Source organism: Ochotona princeps, chromosome 6 (genome assembly GCF_030435755.1).
Source record: "Ochotona princeps isolate mOchPri1 chromosome 6, mOchPri1.hap1, whole genome shotgun sequence".
Lineage (NCBI taxonomy): Eukaryota > Metazoa > Chordata > Mammalia > Lagomorpha > Ochotonidae > Ochotona > Ochotona princeps.
Window position 1 is genome coordinate 15,303,508 of NC_080837.1, and position 25,670 is coordinate 15,329,177.

General features: G+C 50.4%; 1 long non-coding RNA gene across 1 annotated transcript; it reads right to left on the reverse strand.

Annotated features, from left to right (window-relative positions):
- Positions 1-8,388: 8,388 nt before the first annotated feature.
- On the reverse strand, positions 8,389-25,368 carry LOC131480451 (uncharacterized). Its single transcript, XR_009245538.1, has 3 exons — positions 25,292-25,368; positions 24,351-24,510; positions 8,389-8,614 (listed from the first exon to the last, which is right to left on the reverse strand). It is a non-coding gene; the product is annotated as an uncharacterized LOC131480451 (long non-coding RNA).
- Positions 25,369-25,670: the final 302 nt, after the last annotated feature.

Sequence of the window (25,670 nt, forward strand, 5' to 3'; positions counted from 1 at the left end):
TTCATTGAATTTTTTCTGCGGCAACTTATACCAATTTTTTGCAGGGCAAGCAGGTAGATAAAAGTTACTAGTTAACTAAACAATAACATATTGGCTACTCCAGTGACAGATCACAAGGGATTAGGGGAGCAATCACCAAGTCTCAGGCAACAGAATAAGTAAACATGAGTTACAGGAGCCAACACAAACAGATCTAACTAGGAAAAGAATCTAAAAGAACTTTTTTGGACTCAGATGCGTTTAGGCCATAATCGCTGAAGGAAGAGGAAGATGATAATGAAGACGTCTCACATCGCCCCAGGCACGCTTTGTCAACAAGTGACCCGAAATTTCAATAAAATGTCTGCCTTCTGCAAAATTCTCAGTCTGCTGGGAACGTTTGAGATTCGGGGACCCTTGGACATTTGGTAGTCTGGTTCAGGGGACCACTCTCCACAATTAATAGATCTTCCACAGCCTGTGTCACAAACCACTGTGGCTTTTCCAAGTTGGAAACTCTAATGACCGCAACAAGTTGCTGCCCTTCATGTGCCATTTAGGCCTGCACCCCACTCCCATATGGGAAGTGCCACCTATGCAGAGTGGTCCAGACCCTCAGACCGCCCAGTGGGTGCTTGGCAGGAGGTGTCAGTAAGGTGATTCGGGACACAGAGGACAGTAGCTCACCTCCAACTGTGTCCTCTGACCCTCATGGTCAGAACCCTTGGAACTCGTCAGAAATACACACTCCCAGGCTCCATTCAGCCTTTCACAACTTCAGGTTTGGAAACAACTGGCCTGGGGCCCTGGTCAGTGGGCTGAGAGTCAGAAAAATCTTTCCTCTAAGTGTAAACCTGGCATTCCCAGACATGTCAGGTCCAAGTTCTATGGGCGGGGTTAGGCCACCCGAGTCTGTCTGCTCAACCCTGGCTCAGCCAGCCTGTGGTCTCCTGACAGGACAACCAGCATTGGACCTTGGCCTTGACCTTGTTAGGGATGTTGGTGGCAGGAGTTGGAGAACAGAATCAGTTCACATTCCCTTGTGTGTCCTGGCCTAGCCTGGAGCCTCTGTAGTCAGAGAAGGAGGGTGGGTTAAGCACAGAGCCCACTGCAGGGGCCAGCACACACGTGATTTGTGTGTGTTTGGGTCAGGCAGGTGTCCCATGAGTTTGTCTCTAGGGCACCAATTGGTCCTGCATGCTGTGGGGGAACACTCTGCTCAGCTTGTCCTGGCGTGGCCATGAGACTCCTCTGTGGCAGGTGTGTGAGAGCAGTCAGACTGAGTCCTGAAGGACCCTGGGCAATGACCACTAGGAACATTATGAACTGAGAGCTCCCTCTCTTGAGTGCGAGACCCTTGAGCTGTCTTGAGGGACTAGGCTCAGGTTCAAGGTTGTACGCCCCAAAGAGCAGGCTGAGCTCAGTTGGCAGATCCCTGGTCCAATTCTGACCCTGAAGGAAGCTGCAGGTCAGGATCACTGTGGGCTGCCTTTCCTTGATTTTTTTACCTGCCCCCCAGACTGGATGATGGAGGCAGCCAGGTGCACATAGAAGAACTTGAGCCGTGAACTTGGCACCCTAAGTCCCCACTGTGGTTTTGCTGCAGCCATCTGACTGATACTGCAGTCAGTCTCCCCTCTGGGTTTCAGCGTCCTTAGCTGGCCGATGGAATCATAATAGCTTCCTGACTTTAAAACTCAGAGAAATGAGCTAGGTGGGTCAGCATTATGAAGTAAGGGGTCAAGCCGCTGCCACCCACAAGGGGACCCCAGATGAAGCTCCAGGCTCCTGACTTTGTCCTGGCCCAGTTTTAGCCATCGTAGCCATCTAGGGAGTGAACCAGTGTTGCAAGATCCCTTTCTCTGTCTCTTCCTCTGTATCTCTCTGTGTAATTCTGCCTTTCAAATTAATAAACAATTAATAAATCTTTAAAAAGAATAAAAAGAATAAAAGTCAGTGAGAGTATTGTGTCAAGTTTAAGATAGAATGTTATGGGCCCAGTGGGGTAGCCTAGTGGCTAAAGTCCTTGCCTTACACCTGCCAGGATCCCATGTGGGCGCCAGTTCTAGTCCAGCAGCCTCACTTCCCATCTAGCTCCCTGCTTGTGGCCTGGGAAGGCAGTCGAGGACAGCCCTAAGCCTTGGGATCCTGCACCCATGTGGAAGACCTGGAAGAGGCTCCTGGCTCCTGATAAGCTAAGCTCCAGCCATTGCAGCCACTTGGGGAGTGAATCAATGAGGGGAAGATCTTCCTCTCTGTCTCTCCTTCTCTTTGTATATATCTGACTTTCCAATAAAAATAAAACAAATCTTAAAAAAAAAAAAAAAAAAAAAAAAGGAATTTGGCCAGCTTTCCTGGGAGGCTGAGATTCAAGGGCCGGGACAGGGCTGTGTTGGAGCCGCGGCCAGGACCGCAGTCCTCTGCCAGCCCACTCCGTGGTTGCAGGCAGGACACAGCTTCCCAGGGGTTGCTGGGCTGCGGGCCTCAGTGCCCACCCCCCGCCCAGGCCCTGCCAGCCCTGCTGGCTTAAAGACACCCTCAGGTCTTTGTCCCATGATCGTCTCACTGAGCAGCTCCCAACCTGGCAGCTGACATCACACAGCCCTAGGATGGGGAGTTGACATCCCACCACTCTGGGCTGTGTCTCTAGGACTGGCCACGCTGGAAGACAATGGATCCCATCCGGGTATTAATATCGGGAAGCGTCAGAAGCCCTCTTAGAAACTCCCTGTTGCACCTGCCACAGGAGCTTGCTAGCAGAGGGGGATGTGTAGCCAGTGGGGGAGGCATCCTCAGCCGGTGTCCCCCAGCCACAGCACCGCCCACCCTGATCTTTATCGCACTGCAGGGCCTGTCGCTCAGGAGGGGATTTGCAGCCAGCAGGAGCTGCATTCCAGCGCCCGGTACTTAACATTCCAGGGCAGCTCCCAGCTAATTAGTGCCTTGCCTGTCCCAGGCCTGGACCACCCGGCTCCCCTGCCTTCCCACGGCTTGGCCAGAAGACTCCCCCATGGTTTGAGGCCACATGGAGAGGCCTACAGACGAGCCAGAACTTAACCAGGGTCCCACTGTGATGTGTCAGGCAGCAAGGTTGGGATTGTGGGCAGAATGGGGCGGATGTGGACTGAAGCTTGGGCTGAGTGTTGTGGGGCTAGGAGGAGTAAAAGGAACTTGAGGCAAACAAGATACCTCTCACCTGTAAGAAGGGAAATTTTCCCCATGATTGGACAGCAGGGGACAAAGCCTGTGTCCTTTCACAGACTTCCAGTGAGTGGCTCTGGGCACTGTTCGCCCAGGCGCATCCTTGGGCCTTGGCTTCTGTCCGCCCAGTCCAGTTAGAACAAGAATCCTGTTAGGTCACTTTAGCTGGAATGCCCCTGCCCTGATGCCTCCGCTAGGTGCTTTCCCCTCTCCAGCCTCCTGCTTCTGCCCACACTCATCTGGGCGTTGAGTTGCTTTCCTACCCTGTTGGCCTTGACATCTTTCACAATGATCCCAGAACAAAATCTTCTGGATCACTTTAACAGGTGTTGGGAAAATAGTTTCCTTTAACACACGTGAGAATACTTCCAAAGGGTTGTGGGAAGTAGAACTAAAAGCCAAGGGGTAGGGAGAGCCGGTCTTAGGGTACAGCCAGGTAAGCTGCTGCTTGCAATGCTGGCATTCTGCTCGGGCACCAGTTCAGGTCCCAGCTGTTCCACTTCCAATGCAGCTCCTTGATAATGCAGTGTAAGATAGCCCAAATGTTTGGGCTTCTACACCTACATGGGAGACCCAGATAGAGTTCCAAGCTCCTGGCTTTGATTTGTCATTGTAGTCATTTGTGAAGCAAGCCAGCAGATGGAAGATCTTTCTCTTTTGTCTCTTTCTGTCTTTCTCTGAAACTCAGCATTTCAAGCAAATAAAGCAAATCTTAAAAAAACGAAAAAAGAAAAATATTGATGAGTGTTGTGACACGATAAGTTAAGCTGCTGCTTGGGGCACCAATATCCCACATCAGAAAGCCTAGGATCTAATACTGCTCTGTTTCTGGCGCAGCTCCCTACAGCAGATGGAGTCCAGGTACTTGGGTCATGTCACCCACATGGCAAACCTGGGTGAAGTTTTGGGCTCCTCATGTTGCCCTAAGTCACCCTGGTTATTGCAGGCATTTGGGGAGTGAACTAATAGATGGAGGCTGGCTCACTCTCACTCTCTCTCTCTCTCTCTCTCTCTCTCTCTTTCTACCTTTCAAATAAAGTTCTAAAACATATTTTTAAAAAAAAGAAGAAGAAGAAGAAGAGGAAGATAAGCTGAGGCAAACATTGGTGTAGTGTTCAGGCACCAGCCCGGCCATTGTTGGGCCCGCTCTCTCACCCTGAGCCACCGTGGACAATCTCCCACCCTAAAGGGGAGAGGGCTGAGCCCAGGCCGGTCTCAAGCTTCTCCTGCACAATTCGTCATCGAGATGACCAACTCAGATCCTCAGAGGTCAGAGCCGGGACCAAGGCAAGCTGAGTGTCAGGGAGGGTGGAGGAAAGAAGGCCATGGCCCTCTGGGCTCTGGAAGACCGCACCCCCATCCCCACCCCTATAGAGGGAGAAGTGCTTGGGTTTGAATCAGGGCCTGGAGGCTCCATTTCTGTGCCAGGCTCACGTGAGACCACAGCTCATGAATGGGACTCAGTGCTGGAACAGATCGTGAAGTGTGCCTCCCTTGGGCTGACCACATGGGTCTGAGGCAGAGAAGCCAGGGCAGGGGGTTGAGTGACCCAGGTTCAGCAGGAGACTGCACCCCACCCCCAGGTCTGTCACATGCAGTGAGGGGCAGGGCATAGGAGGGTCCCTGCAGCTTCCATGATCAGCTAGCTGGATGCAAAGGCTTGGAAGGCTATTTGGCTCTTTCCTGCAGCTCAACCTCTCTAGGCCTCTGTCTTTTCATCTGTCAGATGGACACAGTGACACCCACCTCCCAGGGTCACTGTGAGGACTGAATGAGTGGCAGCTGCCCAGTATTGGCCCAGTCTGTGCTCATGACAACAACATAAGAACGCACAGGGACACATGCATGTGCTTTGTTGAAACTCTGGTGCTTCTGACCCACGCTGAAGCCCAGAGCTGAGCCCAGAGCAAGGATCCATCCTTCCGGGCAAGGAGGAGGGCACCCAGACGAGGAAAGCACCCAGGCCAGGAGAGCGGGCACCGAGGCCAGGAGAATGGGTACCCAGGCCAGGAGAGCGGGTACCCAGGCCAGGAGGGCAGCCAGGCCAGGAGGACAGTATAAAGCCTCCTCCTCTGCCACTCATTTGCTCCTCCAAAGGAAGGCTGACCTTTCCCAGCCCGGAAATTCTGCTTCAGGTTGGGTGCACTCAGCTGGGAGGACAAAGGGTGGGACACTCAACCATCCTAGGCTCCGTGATCTGGACACAGGCATTCAACTTCCATCCAAGTCTAAGTCTCCTCAATTTGTGAGAAAAAAAAAAAAAAAAAAAGAGGAGGTGGGAGATACCTGCTTGCCTGTGTCACAGAATTACCAGGAACACTCAGGGTCTGGGCTCGGCCCCAGGCCTGGGAAGTGCATCCCATTCATGGGACACGAAAAGACAACTAGGGGCACCCTATTCTATACAGACACCCTATTCCCCTTGGTTCCTTCTCTCCCTCCATGCCCTTCCTCTTGCTTGTCTTCATCAACTGCCTGTAGGATCCAGGACCAAGTTGTCCCTGTAAACCCTCCCTTCCCACACATCCCCTGGCCCTCTCCCTCATCCATCAGGTCTCCGTGCTAGGCCAGTTTCTGGAGGAGCAGCTCTTGGTCTCCCTTCCCTGGGGCTGTGGAGCTTCCATCCGGGGCTGGGGGAGCTGTTGGGATGGGTTCCAGAGCCAGGCCACCAGCACTCCTGCCTCAGCCTCACTCTCCCAACTGTGGCTCATGAGCAAGGTTTTCTACTTCTTTTTTTTTAAAAAAAAAAATTTATTTATTTTTATTGCAAAGTCAGATATATATAGAGAGGAGGAGAGACAGAAAGATCTTCCATCCAATGATTCACTCCCCAAGTGGCCACAATGGCCGGGTGCTGCACCGATCCAAAGCCAGGAGCCTAGATCCTCTTCTGGGTCTCCCACACGGGTGCAGGGTCCCAAGGTCTTGGGCTGTCCACGACTGCTTTCCTAGGCTACAAGCAGGGAGCTGGATGGGAAGTGGGGCTACCAGGATTAGAACCAGTGCCCATATGGGATCCTGGCGCATTTAAGGTGAGGACTTTAGCCGCTAGGCCATGGTACCGGGCCCGGTTTTCTACTACTTGAGTCTCAGTCTCATCATCTGTCAAATGGACAGGACAATGGTGCCCATTCCATGGGACATGCCGAGGGGTCATGAGTCAGCAGCACCGAGTGTGGCTGCCTGTTCACTGTCTTCTCACTCCCCACCCCACCCCACTCCCATGGAGGGTCAGCTCCCCGAGGGCAGGGTCAATCAAGCTGACCACTGTTTCCTTGTGAAGTGTCTGCGAAGACCACGGGAGTAGACAGGTGGATGATGGGGAGGAGGACACACCCAGCTGTGCTTCTAGTACAGCACCTGGCAGGGCAGACAAGGACCTGTCCTAGGTGTCATCTTTCCACGTGCACAGGTGTACGATTTGCTGAGTATCCATGCCACCCACTCGTAGCCTTGCGCCAGGGGAGGCAGCCCTTTGTCTTGGGATTTGATCACCAATGGTGGCGCCCGCTCTGCATTCCCCAGGGCATCCTGAGGCCCGAGGTCTCCCCGCTCCCACAGCAGGATGAGAAGAATTACAGAATTAAACCCACCAACCACTCACCTGGCCCTGCCCAGTTATCACCATTCTGAGCTTGCTGAGTCAGTTCTGCACCCCAAAGGAAACACTTAGAACATGTCGGTGAATGGAGGAGGCCACGTGGGGGGATCCTCACCCCATAAGGCAGTGGTAGAGAAAGAAAGAAGGATCCCAAGAGGTGCCCCCATACCCTGCCATGATCACAGTCCCTGCCCAACACGGGGAGGCCAAAGTGATCACACACAGCCAGTAGCCCCAAACTCGCCTCTCCATTTCAGGGGGCCAGGCCGTGCCTGCCTTCCCAGGGAGATCCTAAATGCTTGCATGATGGAGCTGCGGGTTCCACTCTGGCCTCCTTGGCAGACAGACTCTGCAGAGTTTCAAGTGTCCCTGAGGCCTATGAGGACGAGGAGGGAGAGGAGGGAGAGGAGGGAGAGGAGGAAGAAGAGATGGAGGAAGAGGGCGGCGAAGCCTGGCCCAGGAAGGGATTCATCTGGTCTGTGTTAACTGGTAGCTGCCACTGCCTCGAACCCTGTCAACCAGAAGAGGGACCCCCAAGGGGACTCTCAGCCCACAGCCAGCCTTTCTCCAGCTGTCACAGTTGCTGCCTTCAGAGTGCAAGGCTGACGGAGGGTCCTTGCTCCCACATGGTGGGAGCCGCAGGCTGGCAGTTTCATGGAGAGACTAGGAGGTGCCCAGGGCTTTGGATCCCAATGGAAAGAAACTTTTTCTTGTCCCAGTTCAAGTGGTTGAAGTGGGGCTTGAAACCTGGAAAGGCCAGGGCAGGCCATCCCTTGGGGGAGAGGCATACGGCCCGTTGGGGGAGAGGCACAGGCACTGCTGGAGGGCAGCAAGGAGGAGACAAACTAGCCTGAGTGGTTTGAATGTCTGTGAGGCAAGACACAAGAGTAACACGCCAATGCTGTAAGGAGAAGAAGCACCGGCTTCCCCACCCAAGGACAGAATGAAACTTTCTCAAAAACCATACTTAGTGACCAGTGACAGTGTCCCCTGGCACAGGCCCATCTTCACACACCTCCTGAGTTTCCAGCCCAAGCCAGGTCCTCCTTTGAAACTAGCCCCTTTCTGTTGTGTGTTCTTAGTTTCCCATTTCACAGATGGGAAAACTGAGATCTCCCTTTGCTCATCAGGGATGGAAATTGGTTGGTGAGAGGGCTTGCCTCAGAAGCCTGGTTGTGGGGCCTGGCAATTTGCTTCAATTGCTTCTCTGCCCTTCCCAGCCTGAGCCAAGACCTGCCAATCCCCTCCTGTCCCCCATGGCCCACAGCCTGCCCCTCAGAGCTCTGGTGGTCTTCTTCCAGCGGGTCCAGGTAGGAGGCAGCAGAGAGCACAGCCGATGCGATCTGACCATCTGACCACTGGTAGGTTATTGCATGATCCCTGATAAGGCTTCAACACAGCACCCCACTTTACATAAATAAGAATAAAAGGGTTGGTATGTGGGGGTGGGGAGAAGTGAATCCTCCCCTTCCCAATCCACATGCCAACAACCTAATGATTTAACCTCTGTAAGTGCAAACATACTTAAGCAGTGTTGAAAAAATTTAAAAGATTTATTTTTATTGGAAAAACAGATTTACAGAGAAGAGAGACAGAGAGATCTTCCATTGGCTGCTTCACTTCCCAAATGGCCGCCATGGCCAGAGCTGAGTTCATCTGAAGCCAGGTGCTTCTTCCAGGTCTCCTACGTGGCTGCAGGGTCCCAAGGTTTTGGGCCGTCCTCAACTGCTTTCCCAGGCCACAAGCGGGGAGCTGGATGGGAAGTGGGGCAGCTGGGATATGAACTGGTGCTTGGGGGCAGAGGATTAGCCAATGGCACAATCGTGCCAGCCCCTGAAAAAATTTCAGGAATGGACATTTATTATCCTCACTTTGAGTCAAAAAGAGGAGAGGGGGGTTATCAAAGGGAGAGAGACAGAAAGAGAGAGGGGAGAAGGAGGAAAGAACCAAAAACCAAATGAAAACTTGCCCAAACTCCCACGAGCACAGGAAAGAGAATAAGGAGCCAAGGACACAGGGACGCGGGCCTGCTAAGATTGCATCTTGGGAACACAGAATTATGGGGGTTCCTCATTGCCCTACAAGATCTTGTAAGAAAGGCCAGTCCTCGGGGCACACGGTCCAGCAGGACATAAATTCTCCAATCCCTTGGCTAGATATTTTTTCATCTTCCCTCAGGGTGATTTTGAAGCAAAATTTACAAATACCAAGAAAATTGTGGAAATTGCCAATATTCTACTGCAGTCTCTCTCTCTCACACACACACAGTTTGGTGCCTTGTTTTCACTTACCAGCAGATCTACTTTAGCCCAGCTCTGGGTAGGTTACATCGTGCCTCTGTGCCTTGCTCTCCTCATCTACAAAGTGAGGTTAACACATGTGATAACATGTGGCATGTGCCTGGTCTGCCCAAGGGCTCTCCGGGATGGCTGGTAGTGTCGCTGTTGTCCTGGACACCGCCTCTCCCCAGTTCCTTTGGCGAGCCCCAGGGGACTCCTGCGGCTCTGGTTTCCTCATTCATTCCACAGCTACTCAAGAGAGTATGCGCTCTGGGCTAGGACTTAGACCGAGCGCAAAGTACACAGAAGAGAATGCTAAGAGACCTCACGCCCAGCCCAAAAACCTTGATGGTAGGGGAGATGGTGGGCCTGTAGGAGGGTGCTGACGATCCTGGGAGTGAAAAAGCTGCCACTCACGCTCACGATACCAAAATCCCATGTACCTCAGTACCCATTCCAGTCCTAGCTGCTCTCCATCTCATTTCCTGCTAATGCACCTGGAAAACGTGTGGAAGATGCCAACCACATGGGAGATCCGGATGGAGTTTTGGGTTCCTGATCTGTTGGGAACATTTCGTTAGTGAACCAGTAGATGGACGATCTCTGTCTTTGCTCTGCCTGCAGTCACTGTTTCAAATTAAAACCTTAAAAAAAAAAAAAAATGGGGGAGGGGGACAGCGCGATAGCATAGCTGTTAAAGTCCTCGCTTTGAATGCGCCAGGATCCCATCTGGGACCCAGTTTTAATCCCGGCGGCCCTGGTTCCCATCCAGCTCCCTGCCTGTGGCCTGGGAATGCAGTTGAGGACGGCCCAAAGCTTTGGGACCCCGCACAAGCGTGGTGACTGTCTCAGCAGCCATTGCGGTCACTTGGGGAGTGAACCATCGGACGGAAGATCTTCCTCTCTGTCTCTCCTCTCTGTATATCTGCCTTTCCAATAAAAATAAATAAATCTTAAAAAAGGCAGCTGTGGGGTATAAGCCTTGAATGACACATGGAGAAGTTTGAGGGTTCATCCACATACAAGTAAGAATGCATGGGACCACATTGCCCCCGCCACCGGGGAGCTGGCTTATAAACAACAGATACAAGATCTCTCTGGGCTGGTGGATTAGATCATGACTCTGAGGGCCCTATTCTTCCCTGCTTCTCGGCCATCGGCGTGGCAGGCTGTCTCGAGATACCCCTCCTCTCGGACTGACAGTGGCTGCCACCATTCTGACAGCACCTGCAGATGCTGCAACCACCAGAGGTGGAGGAGAGGCCGCCATGTTCCCAGGAACTCTCCACCTGCTCTTCCTTTTTCAAGCAATACACTTCTCCCAGAATTCTTGCAACTTCTCTCCACTTCGATCAGGCCAGAAAGGCACCCACATGTCTGTCCTTAGACCAATCACTGGCAGGGAGAGAGTAGTGCTGTCACGATGGCCTGAGGCCCATCCCAGGCCTGCTCTTGGGGCTGGCTTCATCTGAAGTTTCAGTAGGTTAAGGGAACAAGGGAACAAAGCAACAAACGTGGCTGCTGTGCCAGCGATGGAAGTAGTGAGAGAGGCGGTGAGTACTCTGCTAAAACTGATTGTAACAGGGACTTTCTCAGCCTCCCTCTGCCTTGGTCCCCAACTAACAATTATAAGATGGGAACAGTAATGCATAGCTTACTCAGTTATCTTGTGGATCAAATACTGTAGTTTCTCTGAAGTCTCTAGAATCATGCTTAGCACATATATTAGCTATCACCACCACCATTGAACTCTCCCTCTTCCTTTGTCAAAATTCTCCTTTAAGTCCAAGCCACATCCCAAGATGAAAACAAACCTCCTACGATGATATTTTGGAAGTCTTTTCCTTCTTCCCTGAGCCTGTGCACTTATCTCCAAAACATGTCTGGGCTAAGAGACCTATACCACACAATGCCTATCCTGGTTCACACTGTTCACCGTTCCCAGGACACACAATGCTTAACTCACCCTCCAAGCCTTGCTCAGGCCACATGCGCTCAGTCAGAACGTGACCCATCTCTGGGTCCTATGCCCATCTCAGCAATTCTGCTCAGCATTTTACCCCAGTTCCAAACTCGCCTCCGGTTGCCTTCCCCCTCCAGGGAGCCCATGGTTTATGCCCTATACAGTTGGAAAGTCTTGAGTCTAATGTTCAGTAAACCCTGGAAGGAACAGGTGCTCCAGCCCTCCAGTGACCAGCAGGGGGCAGTGCATAGCAGGGGCTGTGTGTTCAATCTTAGCATGACCAGGAGAGTTTGAGGCCTTACCTGGAGCCAGGGAGTTTGTAAAACACTTCCCCTGGAATGTCGCATTTCTTGTTTGTGACCATTCTACCCATCCTATAGCCACGATTATTGTTCTCAATCTACAGATGTGGAAGCTGAGGCTCAGTGAGGTGAGATGACTGACTCAGTCACACACAGCAGGAGCACGATGCAGCCAAATCCACATCTCCGCTCCCCCAGGGCTCTGTGCCCTGAACAATGACTTGGTTTTGCAGGAAACAGATACCAGATGCCTGTCCCCCCACCCCAGATGTTGCGCAGATGCCAGTTGTGGCTTCTGGGTATTAAAGATGTAGGGCCCTAAAGAATGGTCCTATTTTTTTTAAAATTGCTTTTATTTAAGAACAGTTTTAGAAGCTCTATGCTACCCCATCCGGTTCCTCTGTATTAACATCTTGCATTAGCATAGTGCATTTATTTCATTTAATAAACCAATGTTGACATAACAAATTGATACATATTACTAAAGATTATCATGTACGTTAGGGTTCATTCTTTGTGGGGTTGAGTGCTATGGGCTTTAACAAACATGTCATATCATATGTCTTACGTTAAAGCGCTATGCACAACAGTTTTGGGAGCCTAAAATTGTCCTCAAGTTCACCAAGTCATCTCTACTTCCCTACCGCCTGCCAGTGAGCCTCTGGCAACCACTGATCTTCCTACATCTCTACAGTGTCACCTGTTCCAGAACATAATACAGCTGGCACCACACAGCTCTTTCCTGGTTTGAAAGTTTGTTTCTTTTTGCAATCTTCAACTCAACTGTTGTTCTTTCCTAGAAGCAGGATTGCCGGATTGTGTGGTAAGAATATAATTCAGCCTTGTTATAAGAAACATTGTTTTTCAATAGGGCCACACCCCTCCATCACCAGCAAGGAAGAGGCTGTTCTTCCACATCCTCACTGAGCATCTGGTGTTGCCGCTTGTTTGGACTTTGGCCATTTTAATAGGTGTGTAGTGTTAATCTTGTTTTAATTAGCAATTCCTTGCTGACAAATTGCACCCAGAAAATTTTTCATGTGCATGTTTGCCATGTGTATATTTTCTTTGATGAAGTGTCTGTTCGGATCTTTGGCCATTTCTAGATTTTGTTTGCTTTTTTTTTTTTTGGAAAGAGTTCTTTGTATGCTTTAAGTGCATAATCTTTATCAGGTATGCTTCAAAAACATTTTCTCCCCTTTTGTGGCCTGTCGTTTCATTTTCTGTCCAAAGATGCTCTGAACAATGTCTTTTGCAGAGCAGAACTTTTTAATGTCAGCGGAATCCAATGAGCCCATTTCTTTCTTCTGTGGATCATACTTTTTGGTGCTGTATCTAAAGTCTCATTGCCAAGCCCAAAGTTACCTAGATGTTTTTCCCAAATTATCTTCTGGAAATTTTATAGTTTCCTGTTTTATACCTGAGGGTCTATGATTTTTCCTATGAAAAGTGTAACAATCTAACTAGATGATTTTTTTTTTTTTTTTGCATGCAGGCTTCCAGGGGGTCCAGGTGACTTGTTGAAGAGGCAATCTTCTTCTCATTGGCTTGCCTTTACTCCCTTGTCAATGACCAGCGCACTACGTCTATTTCTGGGCCTTCTATATTGTTCCACTGATCTGTTTAGCTATTCTTTCACAAATACCACGCTGTCTTGATTTTATAACTTTTGCCCTAACTTTATAGTAAGTTTTTAAGTCAGTGTTCGTCCTTATTTCCGTTTTAGTAAGCATCTTGGAAATTCTGCCAACATTCTCAAAGTAAGTTCCAAAGATTTTAACTTTGGTTGTTAAATAATTTGGAAAGAACCGACATTGCAACAATGTTGAATCTTCCTATGCATGAACATGAAATATCTTTTTTTTCAAAGTATCTGATTTATACTGGAGAAAATGTTAAATTTGCAACTAAAAATCATTGACAGCAATCACTATCCCAGACATTACCACAGCAACCAGGACAGCAGGAGAAGCCAGATGCACATGCCTGGAAGTCAAGGCCAGTCTTCTCTTTTCACTTAGGCCAACTCTTTCTTAGCCTTTTTCTTCTCTCCCACCACTTTCTCCTTCTCCAGTATGGCCACGATGTTGGCCATCAGCAGCTCCAGCTCCTCCTTGTCCTTGGTTAGAGACTTGTTCTGGTTCTTCAGTTTAGAACACACGTTGCAGAGGATGTAAATCTCTTCCTTAGTTATTCCCTCTTGCTTGAAGACTTCTGAAGCAGGGACAGGATCTTACAGTGTCACCGACGGCAGGATCACATCAGGCACTGCTGGCTGTCGGCTGGCCACTGGCCCCTCAAGGGTAACTTCTACTCCTTCCTTTTCCACGTGGGAGAGCTTCTGCAACACCTTCTCCCGGTGCTCCTGCCGGATGGCCACATCCTCCTGTAGGGTGGTCTTCAGCTTCACCTCGTTGTCCATCTGCTCACCCTTAACCTTGGCCACCTTCACTTGGGCACCCTTTACAACGATCCCGGAAAGGGTCTGCAATGTGGCTTTGAGCTGGTCAGCAGGGGAGATGATCTGTGGAAGGTACACGGCCTAAGCTATAAGCAGTGATGTGGGGATCTCCTGATGCAGATGCAGGTCCAGCCGCTGCTTCAGCTGGTCTCAAGAGCGGTCTCATGTGAGACCAAGGGCTCAATGCTTCAGCTGGTCTCAAGAGCGGTCTCATGTGAGACCAAGGGCTCGATGCTTCAGCTGGTCTCAAGAGCGGTCTCATGTGAGACCAAGGGCTCAATGCCTCGCTCCCTACATGCAGACTGCAGTCGCTTGACCCTGAGGCTTTCCATTCCTTGCTCAGCAACCAGCTTGTCATCGGCTTTTATGGATCTCAGCTTCACGGATAGCTGAAAGCGCAGGAAGTTATTGATCCCGATGGTCTGGAGTTCCAGCAGCTTACACAGTGCCACCAGCTGCGGCCGTGTGAGGTTACCCAGAGTCAGCTCATCCTCAAACAACTTGGAAAAACGCATGATTTCCTTGTTGCTGGGGCCTTTCCTGGTCTTCTGGAAAAACACAGAGAAGTCTTTGGCAGTGCCAGCCTGGGTTGCCTTGCGCTTTTGGGCTATCTCCTCCACAGTGTCCTGCAGGAACTTGGCCGACACCAGCCTGGCCCAGCACAATGGCTCAGTGGCTAAATCCTCACCTTGCAAGCACCGAGATCCCCTATGGGAGGCATTTCATATCCCAGTTGCTCTACTTCCCATCCAGATCCCTGCTTGTGGCCTGGGAAAGCAGTAAAGGACAGCTCAGAGCCTTTGGCTCCTGCACCCATGTGGGAAATCCAGAAGAAGCTCCTGGCTCCTGGCTTCAAATCAGCTCAGCTCTGGCCTTTGCAGCCACTTGGGGAATGAATTAGCAGAGGGAAGATCTTTCTCTCTGTCCTTCTCTCTGTAAATCTGCCTTTCTAATAAAAATTAAAAAATCCTTAAATTTAAAAATATGCTTTATTTGAAAGGCAGAGAGATGAAGAGACTGGCTCATCTATTCGCTGGGCCCTCCTTAAATGCATTCAACAGTCACAGCTTGGCCTGGCCCAGCAGAGTTCAATCTGGATCTTCCATGTGGCTGGCAGGAAGTTAACTGCCTGAGCCCTCACCTGCTGCCCACCTCCTGGGATAGGTATTAGCAAGACGCTGGATCCAGAAGGGAGCCAGTACTTAGCCCCCAGGAGTCTGATATGAGAAGTGGGTGTCCCGTCAGAGCGTCCTAACAACCTTGGCAAATGCCTATTGCAGGATCTGACTTCCGATTATTGGCTTTAGCCTCTGCAGTTTCACCATCATCACTTGTTAGTTCCAGGAGGTTTTCATTTTTGATTTCTCTGTTTTCAGTTCTTTAAGCTCTTCCCATGTTATCTGTGAACAAGCATAGTTTTGCTTCGTTCTTCCCAATCTGTCTACCTTTTATTTCCTTATTTCAGTAACTGGGACATCCGGTAAGAGGGTGCATAGGCATGCTGGGAGGGGACATCCCTGCCTTCTTTCTGATCTAGGCTGGAATACATATCTAGTTTCTCATTCTTCAGTGTGTAGTTGGGTTGAAGAGTTAAGTGGCAAATGAGCCTATGTGTGTGGAAGAGGGACCAGGGGAGAACTGAGCACCTTTAACAGCCTCAGCAGCAACACACCTTGAAACCTGCCCAGAATTTTCCATTGCAGAGTCCTGGCCAGACCCTGATCCCTTCCCGGGAGGTCCCAGCCGTCCCTTCCCAGGGAAGTTCCCCACAAAACTCTTTCTCTGGCCAACATCCAATGGGCTACCCAAGGCTGGCAACCCTTGGCCATAAAACCATCACAGCCTTCTCCCGAGGGAGCACCCCAGAGCAAACCTCTCCACCCCAGTGCCAAGCAAACCTCTGCCCCCTGAGCCTGATGGTACTGAGCAGTACAACCCTGAGAGAAATTTTACACCTTGCACACTCAGCTAACCCTTTCTCCAGGAGAGGATAGAGAGGGGAAGGAGAAGTGGTGGGAACAAGGAAGCCCTCTTCCCTGACAGACCCCAGTCGGAATGCAGACCACACGCTCAGCTCTGTTCTGGGCTTCCTGGCCTGCCGGGTGTAGTCTCTCCGTTAGAACGTGGCTCTGCCCAATCTGAGTGAGAGGCACTCTCAGATTCTGCCTGGAGAGGTGTGTATCCCATTAAACGTTGCAATGCTGTTAACTGCCACTCTTGTCTCACATCTGAATTCTTTCAAGTGTGAAGGTAAGATTCTATTCCACTCAATTCCATTAACACAAAGTTTTGTGGATTTTTTTTTTTTTTTTTTTGGTCAAGGAAAATAAGAAAATTCTCTTGTGTTCTAGTCTTAAGTTTTTAGCATGTATGGGCATGCTTTTGTCCCTTATGCTTAAGTTATGTTCTTGCATATTATCTGCTTCTCCCGTTAGAGCCCTGAATCCCATCTCTGTTTAATCCCAAAGTCTTTGTGATTTCTTAGTCTGGGTCTGGGTCTGATGCATGCTTTATCCCTTTAGACTGTGTTCGTTTTGTTTAGTTTTTCTTGACTTTCCTATGCTTTTAAATTAGCCCAGAAAAATAGACTGGGTAATTGGACTTTCAGTATGAAAGTTTATGTTAATCTTGCTGGCAGCAGGACTCTGTCTCAAGGTTTGCTGGAGTTTGAGGTGACAGAGGTTTTAGATTCCTGTAACTTCTTTGTTGTTTTACTGTTGCTTTCTCCATGTTTATCTTCAGGTTTCCCTGAGAGCTCCTTCTTCAAAAGAGTGTGTCTATCTTGTAGCTCTTTCAGTTACTCCCCACTGTTAAAAACCTACTTAACTATTGAGGGAGACCTACAGTTACACATACAAGTGTTTCACTTTCAAGCAAGTCCACACTCAGCTTCCAGAGGTTTATCAGGATGATCCTTAGGTGTTCCTGTCCCTGCTTCCAGAAGTTTCTGCCCCACATGAGCTGTTCTTGGCTGTGCCTGTCTAAATTCAGCCATCCCCACCCCCCAGACTTTGGAGTGGCAGTTGGTCCTAGGCGTTGATTCTCTGGTGGCTAAGAGGCAAGCCATTGACTTCACGTTTGTCCAACACTTTGCTCTTGTTCTGAGGAAAGGACTGACAGTCTCAGCTCTGTCTAGCAGAAACCCCCTTTGCCGGGTTTTAACAGCAGCGAGAGGCTGCTCCCACTCACCGACACAGACATGAGCAGACTATACAGATAGCAGCCAGCCTTGTGATCTGTGCAGCTGTGCTGTCTGTCAAGGAGACTCTCCCCAGGGAACTGAAACCCCCAAGGCAGGGGCCCCAAACCATCTCCCTGAACCCCTTAGCCTCTCTCCTTGCTTGTCAGCCATGACCTCTTGGTCCCCCTGAAAGGACTAGGCTACGTTGTAGGGTGAGAACTTGAAGGAAGCAAAAGCTGAGATCCTGCTGGCCAGGCACCTGCCACTGGGTACCAACCCCCAACTCTGCCATTCACTAACTGTGAGACCTTAGCTTACTGGACCATACATGTCCAGGACCTCAGTCCTTAAATATAACCTCAGAAAATAACAGTGCTTTCCTGGGACAACCATGGAAAGAAAGACATGCCTGACACTGGGCCTGGCTCTAACGTGGGTATCAAATATATCTTCCTTCTGTCCCTGTTGTGGGCCAAGGAGTTGATTAGTGCTGGTTCGAATGGGCAGGAACAGGAACTGGACTTGTAGCTAAAAACACCTAGACTAATTGTACTCATCTGTATCCAATATCCTGCTAAATGAGGATGTGGGGGGAAGAGTATATATGGAGAGGTGAAGGAGCAATAAAGAGACTTCGCAGGCTTCTACCATCACTGGTCTCCTGTCGGAGCTTCATCCCCAGACCCTCTCCGTGTCCACGTTACTGGCTCTGCTGGTCGGAGCATGTCCCCAACTGGAGCTGCCTCCTGCGGGCATCGTCTCCAATCCAACAGTCCTCCCAGCCTTCCTGCTAGTCAGAGGCACCTTCCTGCATCCCACCGCCTAGCCCCAGGACCCTCAGAACAGGAGGAGAAGGAAAATTTGACAACAGTCAGCTCATGTTAATACAGACCTGTCACAAGCTCCATTCTAAGCAGCCTGTGTGGAGCTCATCAGCATGAGACACACATAATCAGGAAATACTGTGACTCCATTTTAAAGAAAAAGATCGTGGCGACACAGAGAAGTCCAGTGGGAAAGATGGCAGGAAGTGACAGGGGCTGGGTTGGAACCCAGCACCTGCAATCTGAGAAATGGCACAGAATAGATGAAGATGCTCAAGCCAGGAAGAGGGGCTGCTGCATTCGCTGCACGTGTGCGGCTATGATGGTACAGGGTCACGGGTTCTCTCCGGCACCCCCATGCACGTTCCTCATGAGTTCCTCATGAGTGCCTGCCTCATGTTAATGACACAGAACCCCAGGGCAGTGGAGTCAAGCCTGTTATAGGTTTGGCACCAGTGACCCTGCAGCAGAAATGGGCTGTGGGACCCACCCATGTACCCACACCCTGCACAGCTTGAACCTGAAAGTGACACCCTGCACAGCTTGAACCTGAAAGTGTACAGGAATCCTTGGGAAATCATCAGCCTGCAGATTTCAATTCAGTGGTCTCGTGTACAACTCAAGATTCTGTTCTAACAGAGTGTCAAATACTATTGATACTGTAGGTTTGAGAGCCTCATTTGGAGAGACAAGGCTGGACAGGACCCTTCATCTCCCTGGCCTCCCTCCTGCCCGCCTCCTTCCACTCCATCTCTCTGTTCCGCTCACTGCACTGGCTTGGTTCCTGTCGTGTCCCCCAGTTTTGGAATGAGAGCTGTCCACTCCCCTCCCTTGCAGCCACCTCCTAGGTGCATAGGACATCTCAGGGTTATTTAAAGGAAGTTTCTACACAAATCCACATACATCCATCTTTGGGCTAGAACTGTGATCTGTGAGTGTCTCCTACCCCCTTCCAAGGTCCCAGATGGCTGGGAGCAGCACTTGGCTCATCTGTAAAATGAAAACATGATCACAGAACCTGAGCTCCCAGGGCTGACTTGAGGATGCAATCAGTCTGTGCTTGTAATTCCATCGGCTTGGTGCCCGGCATGTAGTAGGCACTCGTACCAAAACCTTAGCCCTGACTGTGATGCCTGACCACAGATGAGGGTTTGCATAGGACTTGGGGATCACAGGGTACAGTGGTCCTAAATGTGCATCTGAGTTACCTGCAGGGTTTGTTCAAACATGTTCCCTCCTTACTCCACCTGCCCGGTGACCATGGTGTTTCTGATTTAGTAGGACTGGACTGGGAGTCGGCGGGGGGTGGAGCGGAGAAAAGGGGTGAAAAGGTTCCAGATGTTGCTGCTGAGGAGCTTGATGGTCTAAGCTGGGGCCAGTTCACACTGGGGAGCTAGGAGCTTTACCTGGGCTCTGAAGATGCTGGAGAGGGGGCTTAACTAACGCGCCTAGGCCGCTCCCCAGGCCTCCCCTGCACGCCTGCTGCCTCCTGCCTGGCCCGGCGCCCTGGCCCCTCAAAGGCCCCTCCACCCTGCTTTGTTTGCATTCCTGGAGGCTGTGTCAGCCTGGGCAGCGGGCGTGTCTACACGAGCCGTCCTGGCGGCGTGGCCCTGATCGCTGGCCCCACTGAGGGTCTCCTGGGCCTGGGGTGTCGCAGTGGCCACGCAGGGCTCACTTAGCAGACCCGGTGACTCATGCTTCCTCCCGGATTCCGGGAAATGCCTTCCCTGCTGCTGCTGCTTTCTTATTTAATGAGAAGTTCTCTGCAGACTTCCCTGGCAACCTCAGGGAGGGAGGCAGCAGAGGGAGCAAGCCAAATCTACTCCCAGAGAGGCTCCAAGGCTTCCTATCACACTCACTCACACGCACGCACACACACACTGTTTACTCATAGGCACGTACACACTGTCACACACACACACATACAACACACAAACTCCTATCCCCTCGCCAACCCCAGCCTACGTCCCCAACCACCCCGATGGAGCTTCGGTGCGGGAGGCCAGTCCCAGAACTGCTTGCTTTTATTAAAAAGGAATGGCCTCACAAAGACATGACTGTAGGAAAGGTTGTAATTTGCCCAAATAAAACTTAATTTAATCCATGAAATAGCTGTGGTTTATTGTGTAATAGATGTGCTATGTGTTTCAATTTAATAGGAGCCAATATAATAGGGGGCCAGCGAGGACCTCCAGGAGCCCACCTCTCCCCCACCCTGCTCCACGCACAGTAGGGCCATGCAGCCCATTGGGATGATGGGACGCTTCCCCAGAAGGGAATAGACAGCTGGCCCGGCCCAGGGAGGCCATGGGAGAAACAGCCCAGAACAGAACAAGAGTGAAGAAAAAAAAAAAAAAAAACTTTTTCCAAAGCAGGGCTGTGGGTGTGTGAGTCCAAGGAGGGGGCCGTGGGGGCTGAGTCACTCTCCTGTCCACTGCTGTCTTGGGAGGGGCCCTGCCAGGGGCTGCAGGAGGTGGGTGGGGTATGCCCGAGCTCTGGCATGTGGAGACTACAATCAGGCTGGGAGGGACGTCAGTGTGAGGGGGAGTGGGGTGGGAAGGGCTCTCGGGTGTGACAGGGTCTCTAGGGCCAGCCTGGTCTGGCCTCCCCTGCCCGCAGCTGGCTCTGGTAGTCCAGATTGGGGCCCAGAGAGGGTGCACAGAAGTCCAACAGCCAGGGGCAGCTCAGCAGCAGATGACCTAAACTTGCTGCACACTCATGCTGGGACAGCAATGACAGGATGCTAGGCTGTTCTTATAGATGCCCCACCCTTCCCTGGGGACTGTGGGCTGATTGACAATGGCCATGGGGAACCAGAAGGCAGAGATTGTTGGGAGCATGCCTGGTGGATGATCTTGTTGAGTTCTCTCAATGACCCTGAGATTTGGTGGCCCCATTTTTCAGAGAACACTGAGGCTGGCTAGCCCTTGTCCAGAGTCACAATCTCCATTGCTTGACTGCCTCAGCAGCCCCTAGCCAGGCCTTTCAGGTGCTGGAACTCTGATGCCAGAGTCTAAGATGTCCCTGACACTCTCTTACCATTAAGTACATTCCTAAAAAAAGGTCTTTGTTGTTGTTGGCTCAGGGAAAATCTGAAAAAACAACCCCAAGCCTCCATCTTCTCATCTGTGAAAGGATGCTAAGGACACACCATTCTCAAAGGCCATTCTGAAGAGCAAATAAGATGTTGGTGCAATGACTCAACTGGCTAATCATCTGTCTTCAAGTGCTGGCATCCCATAGGAGCAGGAGCCCCAGTTCTAGTCCCAGCTGCTCCACTTCCCATCCAGCTCCCTGCTTGGGGCCTGGGAAAGCAGCCAAGGACCTTGGGATCCTGCACCCATGTAGGAGACCCAGAAGAAGCTCCTGGCTCCAGCTTTGGATCAGCACAACTCCAATCGATGCAACCATTTGGGGAATGAGCCAACAGAAGGAAGACCTCTCTTCCTGTTTCTCATTCTCTGAATTTCCCAATAAAAAAAATTAAAAAAAAAATAAAAGAAAAAGTAAATAAGCTACCACACACAGAAAGAAACCCACAGAACCCAGGGCTCAGCAGCTAGTAGGATTCATTTACCCCATCAATTTTTTTTAAGATTTATTTTATTTTTATTGGAAAATCAGATATACAGAGAAGAGGAGAGACAGAGAGGAAGATCTTCTGTGCACTGGTTCACTCCCCAAGTGGCCGCAATGGCCGGTGCTGCATCGATCTGAAGCCAGGAACCTGTTAAAGGTCTCCCACCTGGGTGCAGGGTCACAAGGCTTTAGGCCATCCTTGACTGCTTTCCCAGGCCACAAGGAAACTGGATGCAAAGCAGGGTTTCCAGGATTAGACCTGGTGCCCATATGGGATCCCAGCAGGTGCAAGGCAAAGACTTTAGCCACTAGGATACCACCAATTTTTTACGTTGTTCACTACATGGTAAATTGTGGACATCAGTTTTGGACTCAGTCCACCTCTGGGTCTCTGTTTGCTCAGATATTTGCTGTCATGCTTCATTGGGGGTAATTGATCAATTTATTCTGCCCCCCTTCATCTGCTATGTTATCAGGTATCTTCTGCAGGTTCCAATAGTCTGACATATCTTCCATGTGCCTCTGGGCATGCTGTCCACTGCTCTGTCAAAGCCACTGAAGAGGTCCATTTTGACAGATGCATTCTATTGTCAGACCACAGTTCCTGCTACTGTCCCCATAGTTGGAGTTATAAGTCCAGCAGTTTAGTTGGAGGGATCCTCAAAGCAATCTTGTCCAAGGTGATCTCAGACCTATCTTGTGTGTGCACCCCCCTGTACAGGGTCCAGTTCATTCTGTCACCCATATCAGCCTACATTCACACTGGTAATTGCAATTGTTAGGTCAGATTTATCTCCAGCTCCATTTCTTATGCAAACCAATGGGTGCTGCAGCCCACCCAACCCTACCCTCCACACACCATTGGGAGCTACTACCCAGTCAGAGCGATCCCCGATAGCCCCCACTGAACTGTCCCCCAGCCGTGGTTTCTGTGTCTGCCAGCATGTGCAGTGGACTGGTCAATCCCACCTCCCATTCGACTCACATATACATAATTGGGTATTGGAGCTTAGCTCATCCCAGCCGACTCCACCTTCCAGCCCACACTCATGCCAAGCAGATGTCACCACCTGTCTAACTAGGCCTGTCCTGGTTTTCATGCTTGCCAGTGGGAGTTGTAGCTTCTCAGAGGGGTGCCCACAGTTTTCCTACGGGGCCCACTCCCAGACCTGAATCTTGCATTCTCTAGGTGGTTCTGCAGTCTAGCTCAACAGGACCAGTCCCCTGTCCCAGCACTTGCCAGCTGATGCTGTGGCAAAGCCCAACCAGCCTGTCCCCATTCTGGCTCATGCCTGCACCAGTGGCTATAGTCACTTAGCCCAGCCTGGCTCTCCCCCAAACCAGTTCACAATCAGGCCAACAGGTGGTGTAGACCCTGCCCAGTCTGGTCTGCCCCCAGTCTCAGCTTTCACTCTCACCAGCAGGGGCAGCAGCAGGAGGGTCTCCACAGCTCCCCTACCAAGCTGGCTCCCCCTCCAAGAGGTCTCATATGTGCAGGTGGGTGCCGTGACCCAGTCTGGCATGGCCCAGCTCACCTTGGCATTTGCCAGTGGATGTTGTAGTCTGGCCCGGCCTGGTTTGCCCCCAGTTCCAGCTCATGCTGATTGATTACCATTTTTTTTCTCATGCATGCATGCATGGGCATCAGTACCCAGGCATTTGCTCAGCAGCACTTTACATGTGCTGGGCAAAAACTTCTGTGCCTACCGCAGATGGCAGCCTAACCTACAGCACCACAATGCCGAGCCCTACACCTTCTATTTAAAAAATATTTATTTATGTATTTGAAATGCAGAATGTGTGTGTGTGAGAGAGAGGAGAGGGAGAGAGATTGCTGCTTCACTTACATATTGGATACAAGTCAAAGTCAGGAGCCAGAGCTCTGTCCAAATCTCCACTCTAGATGGTCCTTGGGTGGCAGAGACCCAACTGCCTTCCAGGCACCTTAGCAGTGAGTTGGATAGAAACCAGCATAGCCAGGATTCGAATCAGGCACTTCCACATGGGCTGTGAGCATCCCAAGAAGCAGATTAACATGCTACACCTCAATGCCTGCTCCATTAAACATGATTTTTTTATAACATAATTTTTCAAAAGGCTACAAACATTTTGTCATACAGATTCTTGAAGTCTCTCCTATTGGGCATTTAGCCTGTTTGCAAATTTCTTTGGATATTAAAAAAAATATTGCTTCTCAGGAATTATCTTAGGGACGGAATTAAGAGAACAAAAGGCATCAACATTTTTGAAAGCTTTAGAAAATATTCTTATTTGAGAGGCAGAGAGCGCCTAGCTACTGCCTCACTGCCTCATAGGCAAGGAAGCAATGGCCGAGAAGGGGCCTGGCTGAAGTCAGGAAGCCAGAACTCAATCCAAGTCTCCCACGTGGGCCGCAGCAACCCTGGGGCTTGAGTCTTGCTCACGGCTTCCCTGGGTCAGTACTCACAGGAAGCTGGGTCAGGAGTCAGAGCTGGCAGAGACTGCAGGACTCGGATGCTGCGTGTGGTGGTGCCTCGGCCGCTAGGCATGTGCTCACCTAACTTCACTGAGCCTTTGAAACCGCATTGAGACGCTGGTTTCTGAAAATTTGCTCTCGTTTGTGGTTCCCTCATTGTGGAAGGAGAACATGTATTTTTTCTCAGTTTGCTTTATTTTGGCTCCATTTGCTTTTTTTTTTTTTTTTAAAGTTTGGCCAAACTTTCAATTTTCATGGAGTCTTTATAAATCTTTTTGTTATTATTATTAATTGAATCCTCTTTTTTTTCTTACAAGAGTGTTTGTCCATCAACTCAGTCACTAAAACTCTTCCCTTTGGTTAATTTTTCAGGTTCACTGCCCATTTTTCTTGCTTTTTTTGTTTTAAAGATTTATTTACTTTTATTTGAAAGGCAAATTTGCACATAGAAAGAGAAACAGAAAGCGAAAGATCTGTCTACCGATTCACTCACCAAATGGCCACAATGGCCGGAACTGAGCTTACCCAAAGCCAAGAGCCTCGAGCCTCTACTGGATCTCCCACACAGGTACAGAGGACTTGAGGCCATCCTCTACTGCTTTCCTGCTTTTATCCACAAGCAGGGAATTGGATTGAAAGTGGAGCGACCAAAACTAGAACTGGCACCCATATGAGATGTTGGCACCTGAAAGTGGAAGATTAACCTGTTAAGCCACAGCACCCATCCCTTCCCTCCACCCCCTTTTTTTCCATTGAAATTTTTAGATTTTTTGTTAGTAGTAGTTTCTGGTTTGCAAGTGCTCTTTACATATTTGTTTTTATTTTACTGTGGCATATTTTGATGCACAGCAGTTTCCCATGTAAGCATACACATTTATACATCTTTCCTTTCCTAATTTCTTCCATTACCACTGTGCTCTCGGGGGCCCTTCCCCTCCAAAGATCAAAATCACCAACGTTTTATGCTAGTTGTTTTATGGTTCCATTGTGTTCACATTTTACAGTCTCGCCCATCTGGAATTTATTCGGCTGTATCGTGGGAGGTGAAGACACATCTGTCCTCACCCTGGCCCTCCCACCACCAACTCTTCTGTCTTCCCAACACCAACATTTTTTTTTTTTTTCATTTTATTTAAAAGGCAGCGAGACAGACTTTACCCATTCAGCATTTCATTCCCCAGGTTCCCATCCCCTCCTCCCAAAACAGCCAGACCTGGCCCGGCCAAAGCCAGAGCCAGAAACTCAATCCAGGTCTCCCATACTAGAGGCAGGAATGCAAGTGTTTGACTGACCTAGCACCTGCCGTCGCCCAGAGCATGCTGAGCAGGAAGCTGGAGTGCAAAGGGAAGCTGGTATCAGAGCCTAGGCACTCAGGTGTGGGAGGGTGACATCCCAAGCGTATCTTACCCATGGTACCAAGCACCCCCCGAGACACGCAATCAGCCCCACTTGCTAAGGGAGCTTACCTTTTCAAAGGGTATTCTGTGAACTGCAGCAGCTGCAGGCACTGAGCTGGCACACCTGAAGACACCTCAAGCCTCCCGCCGTACCTACCTTTACCCTATATTTACTCAGGCCTCACCCTGTGGTAGGGCCCTTGACCTCCTTGTGGGGACACAGATGGCTCCGGGGCTTGGGAGGAGCCAGACCCATACAGGGCTGATCAAGGCAACACATGCCGAAAGCCTAGACAGGGCCAGGGACGGGGCCGTCTGGGTACTCTGTGAGCACACAGCAGTTTGTTTTACCTGTGCCAGGTGAGCAGAGAGCCATTAGGGCATGCGTTCCAGAGGAAGGCAAAGGAGAGCAGGGTGGGACATTGGGAAGTCAACAATGTTAGAGAAC